This window comes from Mustela nigripes, chromosome 4 (assembly GCF_022355385.1).
Source record: "Mustela nigripes isolate SB6536 chromosome 4, MUSNIG.SB6536, whole genome shotgun sequence".
Taxonomy (NCBI): Eukaryota; Metazoa; Chordata; class Mammalia; order Carnivora; family Mustelidae; genus Mustela; species Mustela nigripes.
Window position 1 is genome coordinate 20,007,390 of NC_081560.1, and position 25,845 is coordinate 20,033,234.

Genomic DNA, 25,845 nt, shown 5'->3' on the forward strand with positions numbered 1-25,845 from the left:
CCTCCCCCAACCCCCATGGCGCATTCATTAGCAGTCAAGACCCCCACCCTTACCCCATGTTCTTCTCTGGGATCTCCACACATTCAGGTGCCCCCACAAGTCAGCTCCCGTTCCCTGTCTGGGTGCAGTGTACCCTCACTGTGGACCCTTGAGGCAATAACGGGCCATCAGGGGAGCACCGTCAGTTAAGCGGCTGACTCTTGGTTTTTGTTTAAGTCACGATCTCTGCGTTGTGAGATGAAGCTTGGCAGGGTCTGCTTGTGACTCTTTCTCCCTCTCCTTCTGCCCCTCCCCCTGCTCTCAACTAAATAAATCTTTAAAAAAAAGGGCTCTCAGCTCCTGGGACACAATTATACCGCCATAGCACCCAGGGGCTGGAGCAGGGTGGGGAGAAAGGGCTCTAAGAATGAGTCAGCAGAGCCCAAGAAAAGGCCCTGCTCCCGGCTCCATTGAATGAATCTGCTACTCGCTGACATTATTTATGTTCTCTTATGTTAGTGGTAGGAGAGGAGTAGAAATCGGTGACACACAAAGTCTGGGAGAATGGGCACTGCCAAGTATAGGCACTACAAAGCAGGTTTTACTAAATATCAATTTTTTAAAAAACCAAATGGACGATTTTATAAAAGATATTTTCCAGAGTCAAGATTTCTAAGTAGGGTCCCCAGGGGGCATCACCAAAAGCCAGGAGCTGGCTGTCTTCCAGCACTGGAGAGGTTGCACCCGAGCTGAGAGTCCGTGGGAGCCCAGTGGGCTCTCTGGAACCCCGCTCCTTCCATGGGGTCTCCCGCCAGAATCTACACAATCTGGGACACCATGGCCTTGTGTAGACTCTGAATCCTGCCGGGACGGCACTTGGGGCAGACTGGGTCTGGATTTTCCCGACCCAGATACTAGGAAGGAAGGACACCCAGGTTGACTCTGAGGCTCCAACATTAAACATCTGGGCTCTCCTGCAGGGGAGCCAAGCCTCAAACTCACGGTTCCAGGCTTCACTGCTTATACCTCTTTGTACCTACTTCCTGCGGGGGGGTTGGGGGGGGCGTAAGGGACAGATTAGGCATCAAAATCACTCCTCTACAGAGTCTATAAAAACTCCCCTTCTTTGATGAGCTCATTGTTCAAAGCAATGGTTTCAGGGCAGACACAAAGTGCCTGCTTGTTGGCAGAAACCTTGGTGGAAAGTTTTTCTCTGTCGACATGGGTAGGTGTGCTCTTTTTGGTGAAGGTTGTACCCACTGGGGCTCTTCCATTCTTTCCACCCAGCCCCCTGGCTTCTCCAATCAGCAGAGCCCTGGGATCACTTGCCTGTCCCCCTTGGAAGTCTCCTCCAAATGGCAGTTAAGGGACAGGAGTCAGGGATCCAGGTGTGGGGAGTTCCCTGCTCACGCAGCTCCTGGAAAGCCTTGTTCTGTCAGTTTTGCTGAGAAGGGGAAAATGCGTATGTTACCAGCAAGGGGTCTGCTGCTTTGGCGCCTGGGTGGCTCTGGGGGCCTGGGAATCAAAGGAGGGGCTTAGGCCACTGGGCTTAGTGCTGTCTTTGCTGCTGATTTTGCCCGAGGGGAAGACAGAAGTTGAAAGGAGCTGCCTTGGTTGAACGGCAGAGGCAGGGCAGGAATGCTCTCATCTCCTGTGAAGGGGCCTGGAGAACCCCTGTGTCTCTGCGGGCAGCCGAGCTCAGGCCCGTAGACCCAAGACAGTAATGCCGAGGCGAGCCGGATGTGCGGATGAAGCGGGAGGAAGATTTGAATCAGGGCAGGGCCAGGAAAGCCCCCGGCTTGTGCGGAGAGCCGCAGACGTTTGTCGAGGGGTGTGCGAGGTGAATGCAGAAGCCGGCGACTGTGGATGTGGTCCCAAGGTCAGTGCTTGAAATCCAATGTCACCCTGCGGCTCGCGGCTGGCGACTGCAGATTTCACTCTGGCAACCTTGCTGTTTGGGGGCTGGGCTGTGGTCCTTCAGGGCTGGGCCTGACTCTGCACAGATGCATCTGTGTCAACTCCTCTCAGCCCAGGCCTTGTCTGCAACTGTTGGCTGAGGTGGGCACAGTGCCCAGAACAGAGCAAGGCGTCCTTGAGTGACGTAGGACAAGCCACACCTGTGCACAGGTGCCCAGCGCCCCCGTGGCCCGGGCAGGGGCTGTGCCGTCAGCCCCTTGCTGCCAAGGTCCCAGCCGTGGAGTCTTCCCCGTGCCAGCTGGAGCAGGGGCAGGGGTGGCAGGAGAGAGCAGGGTCCTGGCCCCGGGGTCAGTGGGGCTCTCGGCCAGCTGGACCCGGGCTCATGCAGCTGCTCCTCTGGATTTGGGACAGGCCCACGGAGCCACTGGCAGGAAGGAGAATAAAGGGAAGCAAGTCCTATGGATGCAGCCACTTCGCCCCTCCTCCCTCCCCTCTACTCTCTGCTCCTGGCGCCGTAGCTCCCTGCGGCTTTTTTTTTCTCACACCCTAATGACAGATCAAATCGTTTTTGCCCCTAACTAACTGGGGAGTGTGTATGTGCACCTGGGTGGCTCCGTGGGTCCAGTGTCTGCCTTCAGCTCTGGTCATGATCCCAGGGTCCTGGGGTCGAGCCCCGCGGGCTCCCTGCTCAGCGGGGAGCCTGCTTCTCCCTCTGCCTCTCCGCTCGGCCTCCCCCCACCCCCACCCCCGTGCTCGCGCTCGCTCTCCAATAAATAAATAATTAAATAAAGCTAACTGGAATAGAGTCGTCCCAGATTATCTTGCTCTGCTCCCTTCCCCCCTCATTTCCTTGGCCCTCCCTCTTTCTCCAGGCGACGCTGACCACCCCCCACCCCCCTTCACGCTAGCCGCGTTTGCTTTGGCTCAGCCAAGGCCCTGCCCTACAGCCCGTTTCCAAGACGTCGCACTCCCTTGGCCATCCTCCTCCTTGTGCGTGTGGTTTTCTGGGTCATCCCAGAAAACTCTCTGCCATGACCTCCGCCCTCGCCATGGCCTCTATGTTCCGGGCCTCGAGGATTAGGAGAAAAGGTGCCACAGGGGAAGACGGCTCTGGCCAGCAGACGTGGGTGGGCTTCCACTTCCCCTGCTCACCGCCGGAGGTCCATGGGCCAGCCCTTTAACCTCTGGTTCTTGGCTTTCTTATCCAGTACGAGCCTGCACCGCGGGTCTGTTGTGTTGAAATCAAATCCGTTCAGCTGAAGGACTTGGCTCCCTTTGGCCATCGCATCCCTGCTTATGTCCTTTGTTGGCTCCTTCCTCCCCGGTCTGTGTTGGTCCCCCAGGGAGGCTCATTCTCCAGGCACGTGCTGTCACCCTCTGTGGTCATTGGTCCCAGCCAGGCAGGTCCTTCGTCTAGACTGAGTCATCTGTGATGTTCCCTGCCCCTGGGGGTTCATTATGGGTTTCCTCCTTCCTCCACTTGTCTGTTTCTCCAGCTTCTTTCGGGTCCCTTCGTCCCTCCCCGCTTCCTTCCGCCAGGCACCCCCCGCTCGTGCCCGGCCACCCTCCACCCTCCCTTCCTGAGACCTCCGCCCCTGTTTCTTCTTGCTTCTGCGTCTCCTTCCTTCCCTGCCGTCTTGTGCTCCCAGCCCACGTGTCCTTCTTGAGGGCGATGGGATTCCCCGACCAAGAGCGGGCGACATGCATGCAGAAGTACCTCTTTGATCTCTGCCTGTGGCAGAGCCACCGGCCCAGCCTCCTGAGCCATCTCTGATCCCAGGCCAGGGGGTCTGTGCCATCTCTAGAGCCTGGCCCACCACCACTCAGCACGCCTGTACCTCCCCACCTCTACACGGCCGACCGCATTCCTGAGCTGGTCTCTACCCACGGGTAAAGTGCCGTATTTAGCGAGAATTTCATTCCTAGGGATTTTAGATAGCTCTTCCTTCGCTTATTTAAAAAGTTCTCACTTCCATATCCAGTCAACAGTTCTCCGATGTTCTTCCGACTAATTTTTCCAAGGTGAACGTAAGTGGCCCTTTGTTGGAATCCCTTTTCCGGAATCCTAGAGAGCTAGCCATCTTCTTCCCAGATGGTGACTCCTGATTCCCTGGAAAGCTGGAGTTTGACCGAAGAAAGAGATACTTACTTAATTCTCTCTCTTTGATAGGGGTAGGAAAACTGAGGCCTAGAAGGCACAGGGTCTATTATCCTAAAGCACAGTCCCTCCTAGCCCTGAAAGTGCAAAAAGCACCGAGACCTTCTTCTCCAGGTACTGAGCTATATTTTGTGGGGCCATGAACATAACCAGTAAGGGGTCAGACTCACCATTTCCTCCGGGTTCGTCCTTGGATTATAGGTTTCTTCCAATTTCTCTCAGTGTGATGCTCTCTGTAACCAGACAGCCATCTTTGAGACAAGTTCATGGCTTCTACCTAATCGCAGTGTTTCTCTCCAGGTTTCACCAAGCTCCCTGAGAGATAAGGAGGCACCCGAGGGACTGAGAGGCTGAAGGCAGCTACCTCCTGTGATTAGTGATATGAAAGGAGAGGTGGCAGGACACCCAGCATTCTTCCTTGCATTGTGCTCTGCTAACTCATTTTTTAAGTTCTCCAAGGAATAGTGTTTCAACAGTCTCCTTAGTGATACAGGTTTCTATTTAAGAGGACTTGGCAGAGAAAGTATTTCCTTGCTGCTGTCCATCTTCTCCCTCTGAGTCTCCTTCTTCTCTATGGCGTGGGTATCAGCAGGCCTGGCTTTGGGCTCTATCTCTACCCTCTGCCTCATGTACATGACCTTCATTCCCTTCCTGGTACTTGTAGCCCTCACCACAGTCCCAGAATTGTAGCTCCATAAGACTACAGAAACTTCTAGAAATTAATCGAGGCAAACCTTCATTTTAGAGATGAGGAAACTGAGCTCCCACAGAGGGTGTGTGAGGAAGCATAGCCATGTAGGTGGGTGTCCACTGAAGGGGCTCTGGCTCTGTTCCCCAGATGGGGATGGAGGTCACCTCCACTGGGAGAGACACAACCCGTATCACTGCCTATGTGCTCTCCTGTGCCAGGGACCTTACATCCCTCAGGGAGATAAGGCAGGCATTCCTGCTTATCTCCAGTTTACAGACGAAGAATGTGAGGATTAAGCAATGTGGTAATTGTAGTAACTCCCTAAATTTATAAACTAGTAAATATCAGTCCTGAGAGTCAACCCGAGTTGGTCATCTCCCAGAGCCTGCCTGTTTCACCATAGCCATTAACTACGAAGACAGTGCAGAAGAAAAACCATCTCTCTCTGCATCCCCAGAGCAAGGCCACAGAATGGGCAGTAAGAAAAATTCCTGCTGGTTTGCGATGACTTCACTAATGTCTATTCTAGGCAGGACTATGGGCTCAGCGACCTTCGGTGGGCCCTGCTACGTCCAGTGACTTTTAGACAACTTTAGGGAGATAGAAAGAGACCCCGAAGCTGGTTGTCACTCCCAGATGCCAATGGCATCCTGAGATGGGACGTGTCCAGGCAGCACAGCCTCTTACTGGCCAGGAGCTGGCATTAAACCACTGCCCCATCACAGGGAGGACAAGCACTCGCAAGCTTTGTACTCTGGTAGGCTGGCTCTGATCTCGCCAGCTGCAAGGCCTTTGTGAAACAAAGAAAGGCAGTGCATCTCTTTCTTTTCAGCCCATTATTTGAGAGCCGCGTCTCTATCCGAATATCCTGTTATTTGCTCCACATGACAAGATCTGAGCATAAATATGTCACAACCAAAATGCTAATGGCTTCCTCCCACCATGGCTGCCCATCCTTCCCCAACTTTCCCTCCCCCTTGCCCTTCGCACGCTTGGGTGTGTGTTCCAGGAGTCATTCTCTCAGCCATCCCCCCTGCCAAGGGAAACATCACTGCCAATGAGCGGAATGTTCTTTCCCACTCGTGCGCTCGCTGGTCCTGGCCCAGGGACCACATGCCCTCTGCACACCAGCAGGTGGCAGAGTGGATGGGATCGAGCTGGTGCCTCTCCATCCCGGTACTCTGCTGGAGCGAGATGGCCTGCCAACCACAGCCCGGCAGCAGTAAGGGCGGGGAACCTGCCACATGTTCTTGGCCAGGCCCAGGCCGTATCTGGCCAGCCTCATCTTGAGTTTCATCAACCTTTGTTTCTTTGTGGTCTTTCAGCCTGTCCATGAAATGTTCCAAACAGGCTTTACTAATTGAAATTTAAAAAGAAATGGTGATAGGAGGGTGGCTCCTCGAAAAGTGAATATAGAATTATCATATGATCTCACACTTCTCCTTCGGGATATGTACCCTAAAGACTTGCAAACAGGGACTTAAACAGATTATTATGGGTGTTGTTGTTGTTGTTGTTTTCCTAAGGTTTATTTATATATTTTAGAGAGAGATTGAGAACACAAGTTAGGGGAGGAGGGATAGGAATAGGGAGAGAGAATGCTCGAGCTGACTCCCCACTGAGCTCAGAGCCCAATGCAGGGCTTCATCCCATGACCCTGAAACCATGACCCAAGCTGAAACCAAGAGTTGAACGCTCAACTGACCGAGCCACCCAGGTGCCCCATATACAGATTATTTGTACACCCATGTTCTTAGCAGCACAATTCCAAGAGCCAATAGGTGGAACCAACCCAGGTGTCCAATAACAGTTGAATGGATAAACAGAGAGTGGCGTATACAGATAACGGAATAGTATCCAGCCTTTATTAGGAGGAAAATTCTAGGGGCACCTGCATGGTTCAGATGGTTAGGCATCTGCGTTCAGCTCAGGTCACTATCCTGGGGTCCTGAGATGCTGGAATTGAGTCCTGTGTTGAGCTCTAGGCTCTGCAAGGAGTCTGCTTCTCTCTCTCCCTCTACCCCTTCCCCCACTTGTGCCCTCTTTCTCTGTCTCTCTCACTCTCTCTCAAATAAATAAATAAAATCTTTAAAAAATAAAATAGAAGGAGGGAAATTTTGACACCTTCTACAATATGGATGAATCTTGGGGATATTTTATTCAGTGAAATAAGCCAGACACAAAAGGGCATTGAATACCATGTGATTCCACTTTTTTTTTTTTTTAAAGATTTTAGTTATTTATTTGACAGAAAGAGATCACAAGTAGGCAGAGAGGCAGGCAGAGAGAGAGGGAAAGGAGGAAGCAGGCTCCCTGCTGAGCAGAGAGCCCGATGCGGGACTCGATCCCAGGACCCTGAGATCGTGACCTGAGCCGAAGGCAGCGGCTTAGCCCACTGAGCCACCCAAGCGCCCCCATGTGATTCCACTTTTATAAGATACCCAGAGTAGTCAGATTCATAGAGCCAGAAAGCTGAATGGTGGTTGCCAGGAGCTGGTAGGCGGGTGGGGAGAACAGGGGGGGTTAGCGTTTAATGTGGACCAAGTTGCAGTTTGGAGAGATGAGAAGGTTCCGGAAGTGGATGTTGGGGATGGCTGCACAGCACTGTGACTGTACTTCACGCCACTGAACTGTACACTTACAAATTTGTTAAAATGGTCAATTTTATGCTCTATAATTTACCATAATAAAAAAGAAATAACATATTTGACCATGTTTCACAAATTGCAAAGTCCATATATAAATGTCAATTTTCATGTCATTTGTATTATTTCTAACAATAGGACACCTGTGGCTCAGAAATTTGTCTTTCCTAAGGTCATGGCTCATGGGCTTTTGACTCCATGTCTAGTGCTATTTTCGGTGTCCCCAGGGTGGCATATACCTGGCGTGTGGCACCAGTCCTGGTTTCTCCCCCTATGGCAGACATCAGTTCATTGATCACTACACATTTTTTTCTGATGAACTTCACATTGGACCTCAGAATCATTCTTATCATAGCCCTCCAAGCAGTTACCATCCATCAGTCAGAGTTAGTCATGCAAGGGGCAGCTTACTAGCATTTGTGTTCATTGCTTAGTCCGAGTGCCCCTCTTTCTTTAGGAAGTTTGCAGATGCATGAGACTGGTATGGAAAGGCCAGGGCCCTCTGCGGAGAGCAGTGGGGCTCATGATACAGGTTCCCAGCTCAGAAATGAGTTAAGTGCTGGCAGCCGTGTCGTATTTGAATATGGCTGCCTTCCGCCACCTCTTGAAGACCAGTGCAGCAGCCCTACCTCATAGAGGCGCCCCTTCCTGCAGGTGGCGCTGCAGAGAACCCAGTGGAGATGGAAATGTGAAGTCCTGTCAATCACCCATGCCTCCCTGTGGTCTGACTTGACCCTGCTACCAAGACCTCTAATAGTCTCGTGCCTTCTCTAGGGACCAGGCAAGGGGACAGGACCAATGACTCAGAGAGGGTCCTCAGTGACCTACTGGCCTTTTGAACTCCCTCTTGTGACGTGCGCCTGGTTTTTATTTGTGAGAAGCCTGGGCTCAAGAACAGCTCGGACCCCACTTCATTTCCAGTTGAGTTATTGCTGCAAGTGAAGGAAAGAAAGGAAACAAGATTGGTGTCAATTTCCCTTCTTCTTTTTCTTTCCCTAATGTTCTTCTTTCCTTTGAAAGATCAAAGGAGGGCCAAGCAGAAATTCTTTTTTTTCTTTCTTACACCCTCCCCATCATAATAGAATACAGGAGGGAAAATTCCAGCGAACGAAATTGTTCTCAGACATCTTTTTATTTTTCCTTTCAATAGCTTTGATTTAGGTCCCATGGCTTTAATCAAAGTGTTCGGGGGGCAAAGAACTGATTCTGTTAAACGAGGTCCTTGCGGCACTCGCTCTCCCTGCCCCAAACCTTCCTGCTCCTGCCCTGCTCTCCACATTTGCCGTTATTGTTTTTTATTAATGTGGTTCGGGAAAAAATATATATATTCTCCCAACAAAGGAGTGAGGACCGGAGAGAAATTTTATTTTCGGAACAAAATAAGTGGAGGCTGGCTCAGGCACTCTCCAGCTGACAGACTGCTCCCCATGCCCAAGTCCCTTTTCTCCTTCCCTCTCTACTAAATTCATCCGTCACTCTGGGCAAAATAAATATAAGGCCCAATAAACAAATCAATCCATCCATCATTTTCTCTGAGCTCACCAGGCACCTGCAGTGGACACACGAGTGGGATTCTGTGCTCACGGCCGTGAGGGCTCACATCAAGCACCGCGGGCCCACAGGGCCTTCAGAGATGCTGGCTTCCCTCCCTGGATGGCACAGTGAACAGCCCCATGGCTTCCGTCTCTTCCTTATGCCCACTTGGGTTACTTCTCTCTCTCCCAGCTCTTCCCAGTTTTCCCTGGAAGGTACCCTATGCATTCCTCTCTAGAGTGTAGCAGCAACCTACCCTCTGGGGCTCATCATGGCTGACTCTTTGGGGAAGGGGATAGCACGGACGACCATCCATATGAAGGCCAGTTCTCCAAACAGGCCAGCAGGCGGCTTGCAGTCACGCATTCACTCACCTCTTTGCTCCACTTAGCGTTCATTCTGCAAACACTTAATGAGCACCTATGCAGGGTTAAGAACAGGGCCAGCCGCTGGGGAGACAAGACAAATATGGCAGGTGTGGCCCCTGTCCTCAAGCCTTATGCATTCAGTAGACTGACTTAGAGGGGTGGGGGGCTCAACAAATGTGGGTGTGCAGGACTGTGGATGCCAGATTCAGCCAAATATTGGGGGCAACACCCACCACACCCCTCTCAAGACGGACCTCTGTGCCATGTTCAAAGCTGCAGTGTGGACAGAGGCACTGTCCCCTCTGCAACATGTCTGTAGCAGGTTTGGCTTTCGTCTTCCATATCTGCTCATTTTTGTATTATTTTTATGAGACGCATCGTTTAGTTCTGAAGACCATTGCTAAGCGTGAACCCTACCTCTGCTCTGATCTTCAGTCTTTTAGAGCTCGGTGTTGCAGAGAATGGATGATCCCCCGGACTTGGGGCTGGGGAAACAACTGACAGAACATATTCTCCCAAGCCTTCTCGGGGTTTATTAGGAAGGCTTGGGGGACAGCAGGAGGTCTTCTGTTTATTGATGGGTGAAGGGCAGATGCACCTGGAAGTCCTCACCTTGATTTCTCCCGTGCCCTCTGAGCCCATGTGATCCTGAGCAGTTGACTCTGCAGAGAGGCGAACTAAGGTGGAGAAGGCACCCGTCCATGATTTGGGGGGGTAGGTAGTGATGGTCCCGAGAGCTGTGTAATTTGATAGGATGAGAGAAGGGGTGTTGTGTCTTTAACATCAGGTCCCCAAAGGGAATATATTTGTTAAACATTATAATTACCCTTCAGCGGCTGAACTCCATGGCAAATGAGAGCTCAAAAGCAATTGAGAACTATGTAGCAATTGAAGCCACACCGAGGCCCATTACTGTTCCTCAAATGATGCTTTCATTTAGATAAGGCAGATAATTATACATCTTGATTAGGTCACTGCTCCCAAGGGGATACAGCAGTTTTCAGGAGTGCCCCCTCCCTGTAAATAATGCCAGAGAGCTGCAGCCTGGCTTCCAACTCTCTTTCCTCTTTTCTCTCCAGATCGAGATAATGAGATAAAGAGACCCAGACACGGATATATAAATTCACACATATACAGTGCAGGTATGGCTCCATTCTTCCTCTCTCCCGTCCTAGTACTTAGGGACACCGAGACTTGGGAGTCCGTGGAAGAGGTCAGAAAGGATCGTAGTAATAGGCATAGGTATGTAAGTATAGTCCTATATACAGTAAATAGGCATATATTATCCTTTATTTTACAAAATGTATTTATGCACCTTATTTCTTTTGATCATGGCCACCATCAAGGCAGACAGAATGGATATTGGAAGGCTTGTGTTGTTTATTTCCAGACTAGGAGGGAACTGGACTAAAACCACGAAAAACAACAACATGCTGGGATGGGTGCCTTCCAGCTCCAAGTTTGAGTCTATCTGTGTTACCCTTGTATACAGGAGAGGACGGAACCTGGGGGCACCCAGTGGCTTTCTTGGGGCCACCTAGCTGTCTAAGATGTTGACCTGGGTCTAGACCTTCTGATTCTAGTGTTTCGTCCTTGATATGATTCTGCATCTTTCAGTGGATTCTTACTGCATTCAGGTTAAAACCAAACGCCACGTATGTAGCCGGCAAGATCCTGGCCACTCTGGGCCGTGACTTGGGGCACCCTCACTCCGCTCCCCTCTGTCCTGGAGGAAGGTCACCCATTCGTAACTCATCCATGCGTTATCATGGCTCCTTTTACCTTGGCTTCACTGAATTTACACGATAGTAATTACTTGTTTGTAAAAGTTAAAAAGAAAAACACGTGTTCACCCCTTTATCTCCAGCACCTACCAGGGTTCCCGTTCTGGAGCAGACACCGAGTTAGTAGTTGTTGAATGAACGCATGTGTTGAGTTAGGAACTGTGACTACCTAACGGTCTAGAGGCTCAGAAATCGTCACACCGGAAGCTCTTGTCCAGCTAATTACTTCCAGAGCATTTAGTAAAACACAGTCATTTCCTTGCTCGGTCTTCTTCCCCACCAACTCTCCTCCAAATTACTTGGCCACTTGCTACTCTATTTAGAGATCCCGCTGCCCATCTAATACATCTTCTTAAAGTTTCCTTCTGCCCAGAATGTGTGGACAGCGCGATTCAGGATGTCTTGTTAATATAAGGGCATCCCATGAGGTAACTGAGTTTGAATCCTCCCCTCCGCCCTCCCCCCACCGCCCCAGTTTTCAAACGAGAAACCTGAGTCGCAGACACTCTCTACAGATGACAAACATCTGGGTTAAATTGGAAATGGAAAAAAAAAAAAAAGATTCCTATATGTCAAAATATCTGGATAATTAAATAAACCTCTCAATCCCCCTTCCAGATGCTTGATGCCCTGTAGATGCAGAAAGACTTTGTTTCGGAGTCTAGAGAAAGTTCGCGGTGGCAGTGGATTTGAATCTCGGTCACAAATCTTCCTCTGAGGTAGCCACCCTTCCCTGTGGGTGGTGCGCTGTGTGTCCAGCCACCTCCTGCTGTCTGGTGTGGATTTCTCTGTTAATTCTTCTCCCCGACTCTGGCCTAAGAAAATCCTGTACTTAATTCAGCCGAAGGCTCAGCCCAGCACTGTTATTTATTTATTAGAGCTGCCTGCGGAATTCCAAGACCACCAGGCCTATGTGCAAATCTATAAAAACACACAACGCAATTTCCAAACACTGTAGTAACCCCCCACCCCCCAAAGAGTCCGCTTTCATTGGGGATCTCAGACTGGAAAGGCCTACGTAGAGGCAAAGAGGAGACCCGCTCTCTATGAATTAAATGTGGAGGGAGATGTAAAGCCCTTAATTCTTTCTTGGGAAACGTTCTGGGCTCCGCCTGCCCCCACATGCCTGAGAGGAAGTGTGGCTGATCCCCACACATGCCTAAGACGAAATGTTGATGGCTTCCTAGTAACCCGGCTGGAGAGACAACACCCTGGGGAGGCAGGGATTTGGGGGTCTTGGTATCCTGAGATCTCCAAACCGGCCGTGGATTCAGAGCCAGACTATTGCACAAATCCAGAGGGCATCATTTACAAAAAAAAAAAACAAAACAAAAAAAAAAAAAAACAAAAAAAAAACAAAAAAAACTGTGTTCTCAAGAACTATTTGACACAATGGCCTTGGAGTCGCTCCCATTGGGCTGGGGCTCTGGAGAAGAGCTATTTTGCTTTAATCCTATACTCCTGACCCCCAGAAGAGGTGAAAGAAGCCATTTGTGAAGGGGATTGCCAAGGTGAGAAGGCGGTGAAGAAAAGAGGGAGGCCAGGGGAAATGCAGGGCATAGAACTTGGCACCCAGCACACCTTGGCGGGACACAGGCCTGCCCACAGCACCCTCCAAGGGCAGGGCTGGCTCACAAGCAGCCTCCCCTGTGGACCCCCCCGGGCCTGCGTGCTCTACAGAGATCATCATTCCCAGTGGCCGCATTAAAAAAGTCTGGGGAGTTCTGCTGTTTTGAGATGAAGGTGTCTCCCAACAAAAGTATATTTTGAAGCTTCTAGGTGACAAAAACGCATTTCCTGCCACCAGTCTGTCCACCTGGACCCTGCATCTCTTGTAAACAGGGATGATGCCTGTAAGACTAGTGCCCCTGGAAACAGGTGGATTCATGAACTCTCCTCGGTAATCTTTGCCATGTCCGTCGTCTTTGTTCTCTAATGTGAATCCATCCTGCAGCACGTTTGACTCTCCAGCATGTGTTAGAAGGAAAAAGAAGGTTGGCTACCATCCATCATTCCTAGCAGAGCCCCACCTAGAGATCAGCGGTTCTAGATAAGTCCTGCTCCTGATGCTTTGTTTGGGTTAGAGCTTAGGTAGGTTCTCTGTTTGACCTTTAAAAATAGCCTTCGCTCGCCTCTGGGCTTCTCAGGACTTGCTAAGAATGTGGAAACGATATTTCCTGGGCCAGAAAAATTATACAGTCTTTGATCCTGGGGATCACTTCTATAATGCCCTCACCCGGGTCTTACTTCGCTTATGAGGGTAGGTAGACCATTGGTACACTTAGATTTGTCCTCACCAAACAGCCCAAACAGCTACGGATGATAAAGAAAAGAATGAGGGGTTGGGAGGGGGGTTGGGTTATGGACATTGGGGAGGGTATGTGCTATGGTGAGTGCTGTGAAGTGTGTAAACCTGGCGATTCCCATACCTGTACCCCGGGGGTTTAAAATATATTATATGTTTATAAAAAATAAAAAATTTTTAAAAAAGAAAAGAATGGGGCTCCGCCCTTGCTAGGGTTTGCCCTTACTTACATGGTGTTCTTGGTTCAAGTATGAGTGAGAATAGAAGAATATTTAAAACCTGAACCCTTCTACTTCTGTTTCTTAAAAACAGCATTGACCGAATGCAGGAAGTTCATCTTTAATATCACTGTTTATGAGCCGCTCAGCAATGTTTACCGTGGTTATAATTGGTATCATTAAGCTTAGGTGACATTATTAATGCTGCTGATTAAATTGCTATAAACCCAACTTCACCATTTATACAAACAGCCAAGTCTGAGCTTCCAGCCTTCACACTCGAGCACTGGGGTAGGAAACACCTAAGCCCATTGGGGTGCACCATTGGGAAAGAAAATGGAACACATCTCCGTCAGGTAGAGCTTCTGAGAAGATCCAGCTCAAAACACCTTCACCCACTATTGCTAAAGTGTGTTCCTTTTGTAAAGTGGTTCTTTCCAGAACTGGACATCTTGACTCTGTGAGTGCACATTAATGAGGGAGTTCGCCTGGACTGTATGTCTCCCTTTTGCTCTCCTGTCCCCGAATCTCTGCCCCCTCGTCCGTTCACACCTGGCCTCCTTCACCTGCCCCTGTGCTGTGGTCCGTTGTCAGCCCGTACCCCACTCTACCTCGCTGCTACTCGACCACTTAAACGAGACAAGTACCCCCCTCCTTTTAAAGTTCAATTTTAGGGCGCCTGGGTGGCTCAGTGGGTTAAGCCGCTGCCTTCAGCTCAGGTCATGATCTCAGGGTCCTGGGATCGAGTCCCGCATCGGGCTCTCTGCTCAGCAGGGAGCCTGCTTCCTCCTCTCTCTCTGCCTGCCTCTCTGCCTACTTGTGTTCTGTCAAATAAATAAAAATTAAAAAAAAAATCTTTAAAGTTCAATTTTACTTTCTATTGTGGTTAAAAAAAAAAAAAAGCCATGTAACATAAAATCTACCCTATTTTTAAAAAGATTGTATTTATTTATTTGACAGAGATCACAAGTAGGCAAAGAGGCAGAGAGAGAGGAAAGGAAGCAGGCTCCCTGCTGGGCAGAGAGCCCGATGTGGGGCTCGATCCTGGGATCATGACCTGAGCCGAAGGCAGAGGCTTTACCCCACTGAGCCACCCAGGCACCCCAAAATCTACCCTATTAATATATATGTAAGTGTGCAGTACAGTGTTTTAACTGTGAGCACAATGTCGTACAGCATATCTCTAGAACATTCTCATCTTGCGTGACCGGAAGTTCAATACGCATTGAACAGCCACGTCCCTATTCCTCCTGCTCCCAGCCCCTGACCCCACCCTTCTACTCTCTGCTTCTATTTTGCGTGGCTCAGAGAAGTAGAATCATGTAGTCTTTGTCCTGTGGCTGGTTTATCTCACTTTGTGTAATGTCCTCAAGGTTCACCCACATTGAAGCCTAGGACAGGCTTCCCTTCTCTTTTAAAGCTGAATAATATTCCATTTTATGGGGACGCCTGGGTGGCTCAGTTGGTTAAGCAGCTGCCTTCGGCTCAGGTCATGATCCCAGCGTCCTGGGATCGAGTCCCACATCGGGCTCCTTGCTCAGCAGGGAGCCTGCTTCTCCCTCTGCCTCTGTCTGCCATTCTGTCTGCCTGTGCTCGCTCTCTCCCTCTCCCTCTGATAAATAAATAAAATCTTTAAAAAAAAATATTCCATTTTATGCATATCCCACCTTTTTTTTTTTTTTCCTAGACTGAGCTAGAATTGAGAGACAACATTATATTACCTTTAGGTATACAAAATAGTGGCTCAAATTTGCATTAGAGTATACCACACTAAGTCTGCCTTTCTTTCATCATCATAGTTACAGCATTTCTTTCTTATGATGACATCTTTGAAGATTGACTATATTCGCAAGTTTCCCATATGCAATAGAATTGTATTTTAGTTTCCGTCTTAGGACTTTATGTCCCCGTGACTTTTTTATTTTCTCTTGGAAGGTTGTATCTTTTATCTCCCTTTACCGTGTTGCCCATTCTGCACCTCACTCTGTCGACCACTGATTTCTTCTCTGTATCTAAGCCTGTTTTTCTTTAGGTTTCACATGAATGAGAGCATAGGATACTTGTCTTTGTCTGACTTGTTTCACTTAGTGTAATACCCTAATTGTTCATTCGTGTTGCTGCAAATGGCAAGATGTAATTATTTATGCCAATTCATATTCCATTGTGTATGTGTGTGTACATATGCACATACACACACAAGTCTTTTGCCTCTTGGTTAAATTTATTCCTAAGTATTTTATTCCCTTTGATGCTGTTATAAGTGGGATTGTTTTCTTAAAATGCATAGAAACAGAACTGAATTTTGTATGTTGATTTCTTGTTGATTCTGCAATTTCGCAAGCTTTGTTAGTTCTAATCTTTTTTGGTGGAATCTTCAGGGTTTTCTACATATTAGATCATGTCACCTGCAAATAGAGATAGTTTACTTCTTCCTTTCTTATTTGAGTGCTTTTATTTCTTTTTGCTGCCTAGTTGATCTTGCTGGGAATTCTAGTACTGTGTTGAGGAGAAGTAGTGAGAGTGGGCATGCTAGCCTTGTTCTTGGTCCTAGCAGAGAAGCTTTCAATTTTTCCTACTTGAGTGTGATGTGAGTTGTGGGTTTGTCATATATGGGCATATATATGCCTTTATTATGTTGAGGTAGTTTCCTTCTAGTCCTTGTGTGTTGAGTTTTGTCATGATAGGGCATTGAATCTTGCCAAATGCCTTTTCTGCATCTACTGAAATAACTATGAGATTTTTAACCTTCTTTCTGTAAATGCGATGTTACCGCACTGGTTAATTTTCATAGTTGAACCATCCTTGTATCCCAGGATTAAACCCCACTTGGTCATAGTGTATGATCTTTTTAATGTGTGGTTGAATTCAGTCCGCTAGTATTTTCTTGAGGCTTTTTGCATCTTTATTCATCCAAGGATTTTTGTCTATAGTTTTCCTAGGATGGCTTTGTCTGGCTTTGGTATCAGAGTAATGCTGGCTTCATCAAAAGAGTTTGGAAGGGTTCCCTCCTCTTCAATATTTTGGAAGAGTTTGAGGATTGGCATTAATTCTCCTTTGAATGTTTGGTAGAATTCTCTTGTGAAGCCATCTGCTCCTGGGCTTTTCTTTATTGGGAGGTTTTTGATGACTGATTCAATCTCCTCCCTAGTTATAGGTCTTTGCAGATTTTCTATTTCTTCATGATTTAGCCATAGTAGGTTGTAAGTTTCTAGGAATTTTTCCATCTCTTCCAGATTACCCAGCCTGTTGGGTAGTCTCATGATCCTCTGTATTTCTGTGACATCAGTGGTTCTGTCTCTTCTTTCATTTCTTTTTTTATTCAATTGAGGGTTTTTTCCTTAGTCGAGCTAGGGTTTGCCAAGGTTGATTTTTTTCAAAAACCTATGTCTTAGTTTCATTGATTTTTTTTTTTCTATTCCCTGTTTTTGTTCATTTCTGCGCTAATTTTTGTTATTCCCTCCTGCTAACTTTGGGCTTAGTTTGTTCTTTTTTCTAGTTTCTTGAGGTGAAAATTTAGTTATTTATGGGAAATCTCAGCCCCTTCTTCTTCAAACACTTTTCTCTCTTGGCCTCAAGGAGTCCCTCTCTCCTCCTCTCTCCCTCATGCTCCCCCCACCCGCTCCTTTTCTCTCCTTTCTTCTCTCCCCCCTCCTCCTTCCCTCTCTTCTTCACTGGTTGTTCCTTCGTAGAGCTCCTTGCTAGGGTGCCAGGGCTCCTTCTCCTTGGACCTCCTCTTTTCTCTCACTAGCTATGGGGGCTCATTTACTTCCTTGTCTTTAAACACCATCTAGACATTGGTGGTTCCCAACACTGCATCTTCAACCTCAGACCTTTTCCTTGAATTTTACACTCATACCGAAATACTTGTTCCTAATCTCTGCTTGGATGTCTAATCAACATTTCAGAAATAACGTGCCCAACATTAAACTCTCGGTTTCTCTGTACAATCCTACCGTCCTCCCAGTCTTCTCCAATGAAGTGAACAGCAACCCCACTACCTAGCTTTTTGCAATACCCCTCCTCCTGGTTTCCTTACCTCTTCCTCTCCCCTCCCTTCTCAGTACAGCAACGAGAGGAAACTGTACGAGAGGAAACCCTTTGAAACTGCAGGGGGATCGTGTTGCCCCAGTGTCCAGCATCTTCTGGTGGCTTCCATCTTGCTCAGTGTAAACCCTAGTGTTCTTACAGTGGCTCTCGAGGTCCTTCCCAGCCAGCTGCCTGCTCTCTCCAGCTCTCGCAGCCTGCTCCCCCTTGCCCAGAGTCTTCAGCCATGCTTGACCTCCTTGCTATTTCTTCAGCACACTTCCGAGGCTCCCACAGAGTCTCTGCATTTTTGGTTCCCCATTCTTGGGAGACTCTTTCCTGCATGTCCACCTAACTAGCTCCCTATCAGAGAAGCATTCTGTAGCCTCACTTTAAAAAGCAACCCCATACCATCTCCAGCACTCTTCATCCCTCTATCCTGGGGTCCTCTCCCCCCCTCCCCACCCAACTCCTTCTTCCCCTCCCCCCCTCTTCTTCATAGCACTTAAAAATGCCTAACATGAGAGCTATTTATTTGCCTATTTGTGATTATCTGTCTTCCCCTCCTCCCCCTACCAGGATGTAAACTATGTGGGAATGGGGTGTTCTCATATCGTTGCTGTGTCTCTTGTACCTAGAAGAGTGCCAGGCACCTGGTTAGTGCTAGGTAGATGTTAATTGAATGAATGAATGAAAGAGTCTGCCAAGAACCTGATGGGCTCATTTGTCTGAATGTTATATGGAAATGGAGACGATTCGGTGCGTTTCTTGCTCATAGCCAGTAATGAAATCTGACGTCAGCTGTCTTGGGGATTTATCAGTTAGGATGTTTCAGTTGCAACTAACAGAGACTGACTCGGGTTATCTTAATCAAAAGGAAAATTTATGGGGCAGGATATCAGGGCGTCCCAGAATTGATGAGTGGCTGGAGGACCAGGCTTGGATGAAGTACAGGAATCAGGGCATTCTGGCAGCTGGAAGTGTGACAGCCATCTTCCAGCAAGAATAGTCTGCAGGACGTGCTGTCCCTGCTGGGACTCACTGCTGACATCCTGGACAGTTTCTAATCGTTCTTCCACGCGTGTCACCTGCTGGAGAGCCAAGGTCTTGGGAGCAGGACTCCATTGACCAGCCCAGGGCTTTAATGGCCAGAGGTATAAAGAGGGAGCATCCAGCTCTTTCTGCTTCCCAAGTGAGCACATTGGGTCCTGCCTGCCACCAAGACCTCCCTTAATGGGGGGTTTCTCCAAAGAGGGGGGTGCTGGGGTCCTGGACTACCCCCAAAATAAGTCCAGTAATGGAAGGCATGTATTTGCCTGATCTTTTGCAATCGTGGTTTCAAAGCCACTCAGAGAGGCACCTTAGGACCCGCCAGTGCTGACAAGGAACTCGGGCGCCTTCTCCCTGCGTTCCTGGGGCTGTCAGCAAGTCTCCTCCCAGGAGGCCTTTGTGGGGCTTCAGACCACTTCCCTAGTTCTCTGTGTTTGCCGCATCTGTACGTGCTGGTTGCTAAGCAGAGGGAGGAGCTAGAACGTCTTCCTTTTAGAAGGCAAAGAATCCCTCTCTGAGAGCTTTCCTTGCCCAGATTAATTAGAGCCATCTGCAGAGCAGGGGTGCGTTAGGGACACACACATGTGTATACAAACACACACACCAGTGCAGCTATGCAGTGCGCAGCCTGTCCTGACATCAGTAACCTACACATGTTAGTGCCAAACAATGTGGACAAGGTATCCTGATACAAAGTTATTTTTCTTAAAAGATGCTAGTCTTCCACCTTCCACCATCTGAATATTCTATTCCCTGATGGGAAAAGCAGAGCTGTCGTGGCAGAGCCATAAAAATGTGAATATAAAGCCCTTCGACTCCAGATAACTGAGCCCGAGAAAGATTTTAGATCCCAGTGGGTTTCAAATAGAAACTCGTCCTGCCTTAAATATGAAGTCCATGAGTCCACAATGATACAATACATGTTTGTGGATGTGAGCTCATTCCTGATTTAAACCCCTTGCTATGCAAGTACTGAGTGCACGCACAGACTCATGCACACACACACATACATTCTGCCCAGGCCCCCAGCTCGCAGGCGTGCACGGTTCTGGCTGTAATGATTCAGATGCCATTAATCCAGTCCCAGCAGGACAGTTGCTCCTTTGATGCTCCCTTGGGGGAACATTCCAGGAGGTCCTTACTCCTACTGATGTGGAACTCTCTGGGGGTCGGTGAGCAATGAGGACATGTGTTGGGAGTGGGAAATAGAGAAAACCCCTGGGCTCAGGCTCCATGAGGGAGACAGATCTGACATGAAATGAGCCCAGACACGAAGGAGATGCAAGGCCTCCAAGAAGACAATAGCCTTGGTGAGTGCCCGAGGAGGAGGGCCTTCCCTGCAGGGAACAGGACAGCGGGTCCCTCCCATCCCAAGGCAAGCTACTTTCGGTCCTCCTGCCTTAGTTTCTCCCCTTGATTAATGGGAGGGCGAAACACACGTTCTCCGCCTCTCAAAGAAAGCCAAGCCATTCATAGACTTATTGGTTTCAGTAAGAACTGTAGAGGAAGCTACAAATTGCAGAGCTGAGATCATGCTTGTCTGTTTCTCTTTGTTCTGTAATGAGGTTTCCCTTCAGTTTCAGGAAATTCAATATCCCAAATACACCACACTTGCCAAACACATAGTTTAAGGTGTGACAATATGTATAAGCCAGAAAAAGCTTCCTAGTGAATATAAAAAGAGATTCAGTTTGTAAATATTAGATCTACAAGCAACTTTCCCAACACACACTCCATTCCATGGAATCGAGTGCACACACCTGTGATTAAGTTAGTAATGATAAGATTATAGCAATTGGCATCACACTGCTGCTAAGTTTATACTATAACAATTAGCCCTTCAATGAGAGTTAATAAGGGCATAAACACATATTTAAGAATGGATCTAAGAACAACCTAGAAAGTAATCACAAAAAGTATTCTGGGACGGAGCCATAAAATCCAGGCCAGTAAATCTCCCCCAGCCAACCAGACATTCTGTTATTTGATAAAACTAATAATGCAAAACTTATTGCTATAGCAGAAACGTCATAAAAATGTAGTAAAAATAAACAAGCACATGGCTCTGGCAGAAGAGCTAAAAACAAGTATGGAAACTGAAGACATCAAAGGAAAGCCAAGAAGCATCTTGGCAAGAGGGAGCAGGCGATGTTCACATATATTAGTGGAAAATCTTAAGGAATTTGGGATTTTTTTTCATGTTTGAGCAATATTTTGGGAAGTGGTATTTCATACATACTTGTCTGTGTACCAAGAGATTTCTCTTCCCAACATTATTTTGTAATGTACTTGACTGGTGAGGTCTGTTACTGTTATGAAGCCTTTTGGTAGAAATAGTTGACATATTTCAAGCCAAGGAGAGGCACCAATTTTATCAAGACATATACTCACCATGTACCTGCGTTGTCAGGATTCTCAGTCCTGAAAGCTGAAGGAAGGGGTGTTGCCATTTTGCAAAGGAGCTCTGAGAAGTTGGTCATGTAGCCGCATGGTAGGCATGGGTCTATCTGACTCCAGAAGCCATGGGCTTGGCCATGGCACCTGCTGCTTCCTGTTCCTACTCCTCACCAGAGATTGCCAAGGGTAAAGGAAGGTAGTTCCTGTAGAGTGCCAACTCTGGGTGTCAAGGACCCACTATATGCTTGGTGAACGTTCGTGAATGCTCACCTCCCCACACACTGTGTGGACCCCTTTCCACCTTTTTGCCACCAAGGAGTCAGCCCCCAGCCCCTGAAGTGCCATCAAGGGCTGACCAGGGGAGTTATTTCCCAAAGTCTAGCCCTTGTGTTTGGAGTAAGGGATAGAGGAGATTTGAAGGCCAAGGCTAACAAGCCACCCTCTTCATCAGCTCCCAATGCAAAACCCCAGCACCATCCGCAGTGGCTCAGCCTTTATGTCCACAGCCGCCTGGAACCAGGGAAGGTGAGGCCGCCTCTCTCCCTGGGGCTCAAGCCGCTGTCAGACGTCCTGTCAGAGGCTGCCCTGCCTCAGGGGAGCCTACGGTTCTGGGAACGTCAGGCAGCGATGGGCACACACATATTTGCAGGAGAGGCCTGCTGGGCCTCTGGGCAGTTTATCAAAGGAGGAGGAGAGCGAGGAGGAGGAGGAGGAAGAGGAGGAAGACAGCTGTGTTTTGGATCTGAATGGGTCACCGGCCCGCTAGGCCCTCGGAAGGCGGCCAGCAGGGGAAGCGGGAAAGCCGTGAGGAGAACGCCAAGTCGCCCCTGCAGGGGCCCATCCAGCTGAAAGCAGCCTCCTCGCCCTCAAATCCAATTAAAGGCCGGGACTATGTCAGTGGAAATGTATGCCAATCCTAATACAGTCTAATAAGCCTTAAAATAGCACTCTGCAAGTGGAAAGCCCTGTGGTTTAATTTGATTCACAGCCCAATAACAGGCTTAATAAGAGGGACTTGGCCCCCTTTTATTTTCCAACGGGCCTCGGCCTGCTCACTTCTCCCCTTCTTTTTTTGCCTCCTCTTTCTTGCTCTGGAGCTCTGGTGAGTGACAGGATGACCAGGAGGGAAGGGGTGACCAGCACTTCTTTCTCTTTAGGCTTCCGGCTGAGGGGCGCCTGGGTGGCTCAGTCAGTTAAGCAACAGACTCTTGATCTCAGGGTCCTGAGATCGAGTCTGGCATCAGGCTCTCTGGAGCCTACTTACAATTCTCTCTCTTTCTCCCTTCCTCTAAAGGAAGGAAGGAAGGAAGAGAAAAAAGAAAAGAACTTCTGGCTGAAAGGCCCCTGGCTCCTGCCATCCGAGGGAAGGTGGCAGAGACTCTAGGTCCTCCATCCTATGCTTGTCTCACTTCATGCCTGGACAATCCTTGCTTTTTGCGGGGCTGCCTTCCCTTGGCAGTGGGAGAGATGGATGTGGGGCTCCTCAAAGCATGTATCTTAGACACCTGCCTTCTTCCTGGGCCTGGAGCCTTCCCTCCCAGCGCAGTGGAGCCGACGAGCATTCTCACACTGCTGGGGGGCAATGGGCCAGTCTTAAGAACAGTCCAAAAATCGATGCAAGGACCTGTTTTTTGGTCCAATACTTGAGAGAGTAAAGGATTCCCAAACTTAAAAAGCAGAGCTTGGGGATTTAGTATACTCTTTCCTTTTTAAACAGGCTTAATGAGATAGAATTCACATTCTATACAGTTCACCCATTTAAAGAATACAATTTGGGGCATCTGGGTGGGTCAGTCAGTTGAGCATGTGCCTTTGGCTCAGGTCATGGTCTTAGGGTCCTGAGACTGAGCCCAGCATTGGACCCCTGCTTAGCAGGATGGGGGTGAGGGGAGGGGTTTGCTTCTCCCTCTCCCTCTGCCCCCCCCCACTATGTGCTTGCTCTCTCTCTCTCTCTCTCAGTCTCTCTCTAATAAATAAATAAATAAAATATTTTAAAAATAGAATACAATTCAATGGCCTTCAGCATAATTACAGAGTTGTGCAACCATCACCACAATCAATTTAGGATCATTTTCATTCCGCTATAAAGAAATGTCCTAACCCTTCACCATCAGTCTCCCCAGGCTCCATGCCTCTCATCCCTTGAAAACCATCACTCTATTTTCTATCTGTACAGATTTGCCTATAGCAGGTATTTCTTAAGGACGGAATCCTACAATACGTGGTCCTTTGGGATGCTGTAGCATGTGGCAGGACTTCATTCTTTTCTATGGCTGAATCATATTCCATTAGAGGAGTATAGCACATTTTTTGTATCCAGCCCTCATCTGATGAACTTTGGGTTGCTGTCGCTTCTTGGCTATATGGACAATGTTGCTTTCAATATTTGTGTACAAGTTTTTGCATCAGCCTATGTTTTCATGTCTCTTGATACATATCTAGGTATGAAATTTGGAGATGATATACTATATCTATAGTCAACCATTTAAGAAACTCCCTTACCATTTTCCAAAGTGGTTGCATCATGGACATTCCCGCTGGGAGGGTGCCCATTCTCCACACCCTCGCCAACACCGGTTGTCTGTCTCTTGTCATAGCTCTCTCAGGGAATGGGAAGTGATATCTTAGTGTGTTTTTGATTCACTTTCCTCCAAATGGACGTAATATGCTTTCGGCCTGAACAGGTCTGTGAGTTCATAAGCAGTGAGTGATGACTTAAAATCTGATCTCTGGTGACTCTCAACCAGATAATCTTCAACAGGTGACTTAATATCTCTGAATCTTCGTTTCCAGATCTGTGATTTGAGGCTGAGATACCTCCTCAGGCCATGAAGGCTGAGAGATGCTAGCGGAAGCAGCCAGCTTGTAAAGGGAAGGCACACGACTCAGGCTCCCCCCATTCCGATCCTTTGACCTCCATTTCCATGGTGCTATGGATATTATATGTGCCTGATATTATATGTGCTGATATTCTATGTGCCCCACCAATTCCACAACAAGGTCAGGAGAAAGACCATAACTTTAAAAAACGGGGGGTGGGGGGTGGGGAATGGGAGGGTGATAATGGATTGGGATGAGTTAGGACAAAGAAAAAGGCGTTTGACACTAAGATAAAGAAATTGGAGTTTTGTTTGTTTGTTTGTTTGCTTAACGAGGAGAGACAAAGGGTGAGGAATGACATAATAACCATCTTCAATATAAGAGGGGTTATCATGTGGAGGACGGTGACCAGCTGTTCCCCATCTCCACTAAGGACGTCAGAAGGAAAAATGCATTTAAACGGTGGGAAGCTGCCTGTAGCTTAGCGACCAGGAAGAGCTTCTTGGCTGTCAGGGTCGTGAAACATTGGAATGGGAATTTATCAAATTTCCTGTCCCTGAGGGTCTTTCCATATATGACGAACTGCATCCCGGAGAAGGACTGTGATGCCCTGAGGCGGTTCTCTTCTATCGCAAACGCGCGGCAGCTCTTGGCAGTGCCCATCCTTGCCAACATGCCCCGTAAGACCCCTCTGCACACCACGTAGTGTTCTAGTGACTTCTCTACTCCCCACTTCCTCTGTTTGGGCTGGACCCTGGCTGCTCTGTCTTCTGTCCCGAAATGGTATGGGGGAGTTGCTGCTCTCTATTTCAGTGGTGACTGATGTGGTTTCTATACATAGCCCTGGCTTCTAACTTCTTTGGCAGCTCCCGGGTTGAAAGGTGCTGTTAAGAGAGAGGGAGAAAAAGAGCTAAATAACCCTTTGAATTTGGGGGGAAAAAAATCTTTCAAGAAAAGCTCAAATATTTGGTCCTTTAATAGATGGTGAGACTGTGGCCATTATTGTCCTTGGCAGAGTTCTCGGGCTTGGAAACCCGGCTTGCTCCTCCCATTTTATCGATGAGCCGATGTATGTGCCAGAGAAAGCTTATCAGGACCACAGAGGGCACGTCTCCAAGGCTGGGTGCTTCCCTGGGGGATCCTGGTCTGTCTGTGGTGGGTGTGATGGGAGCTTCCAAGCTTCCTCCCATAGCACAGTGAGCTGGAAATGGAAGAAGGGCTGCCCTTCCCCCTCGACTACAGGTGGGTCGGGTAGGCATGGGCTAACCGGGGTAATCCTATCTGCCTTGTCTGGCAGGGTTTGGTCCAAACAATCCTAAATGATAAGTGCCCAGAATTTCCCTGGTCCAAGAGTCTGGAGCCTCTCCAACCTGCCTCCAGCTCCCCTCACCTCTTAGTTGGGGGGGTGCTTTCTTGGATGCCCCCTTGGTTGCCGTGTGCCTAGATATTGCTCCCCATAGCCCTGGGGGCTGGCAGGAGGAGCCTGAGGCAGCTAGAGCCCCTGGGGCCATCCATGTACCTCTGCGAGCAACCTTCCTGTTTACCTCAGCGTACTCTCCCAAAATTATGACTTCACTGTGTGTGTCATGACACAAACACGTCTGGGAAACACTGAGCGAGAAGAGACCAGGTTTGGAAGGAGAAGGATAGATGGGCATTCCCCCATCCATGTGCTCGTGTGCTCGGAATGGTCTGCTATGTCCTCTGACCAGGCTTCCCTCGAGGCTGCAGCTGGGCTGCTAGCAACATCATAGGCCTGTGTGGGTAGTGTTATTACCCCTGTATGTAAGATTAGAGAACTGAGACAAAGGGGTTGTCTGGGCAAGGTTGTAAGTTAGCGGATGGTAGGGCCCAAGTTGTAACCCAGGCAGACTGGCCCCTCCACCCCTGTCTCTCAGGGCAGGTGGACGAGGAGGACAGGGGTAGGTCTGACACGTCCTACCCCATAAATCACGCC

At 48.5% G+C, this 25,845-nt stretch overlaps 1 protein-coding gene across 1 annotated transcript in view; it reads left to right on the forward strand.

The window, feature by feature from the left end:
• The window catches only part of PLXNA4 (plexin A4), a 424,261-nt gene that overhangs the window by 192,433 nt on the left and 205,983 nt on the right, over window positions 1-25,845 (forward strand). The window lies entirely within an intron of this gene.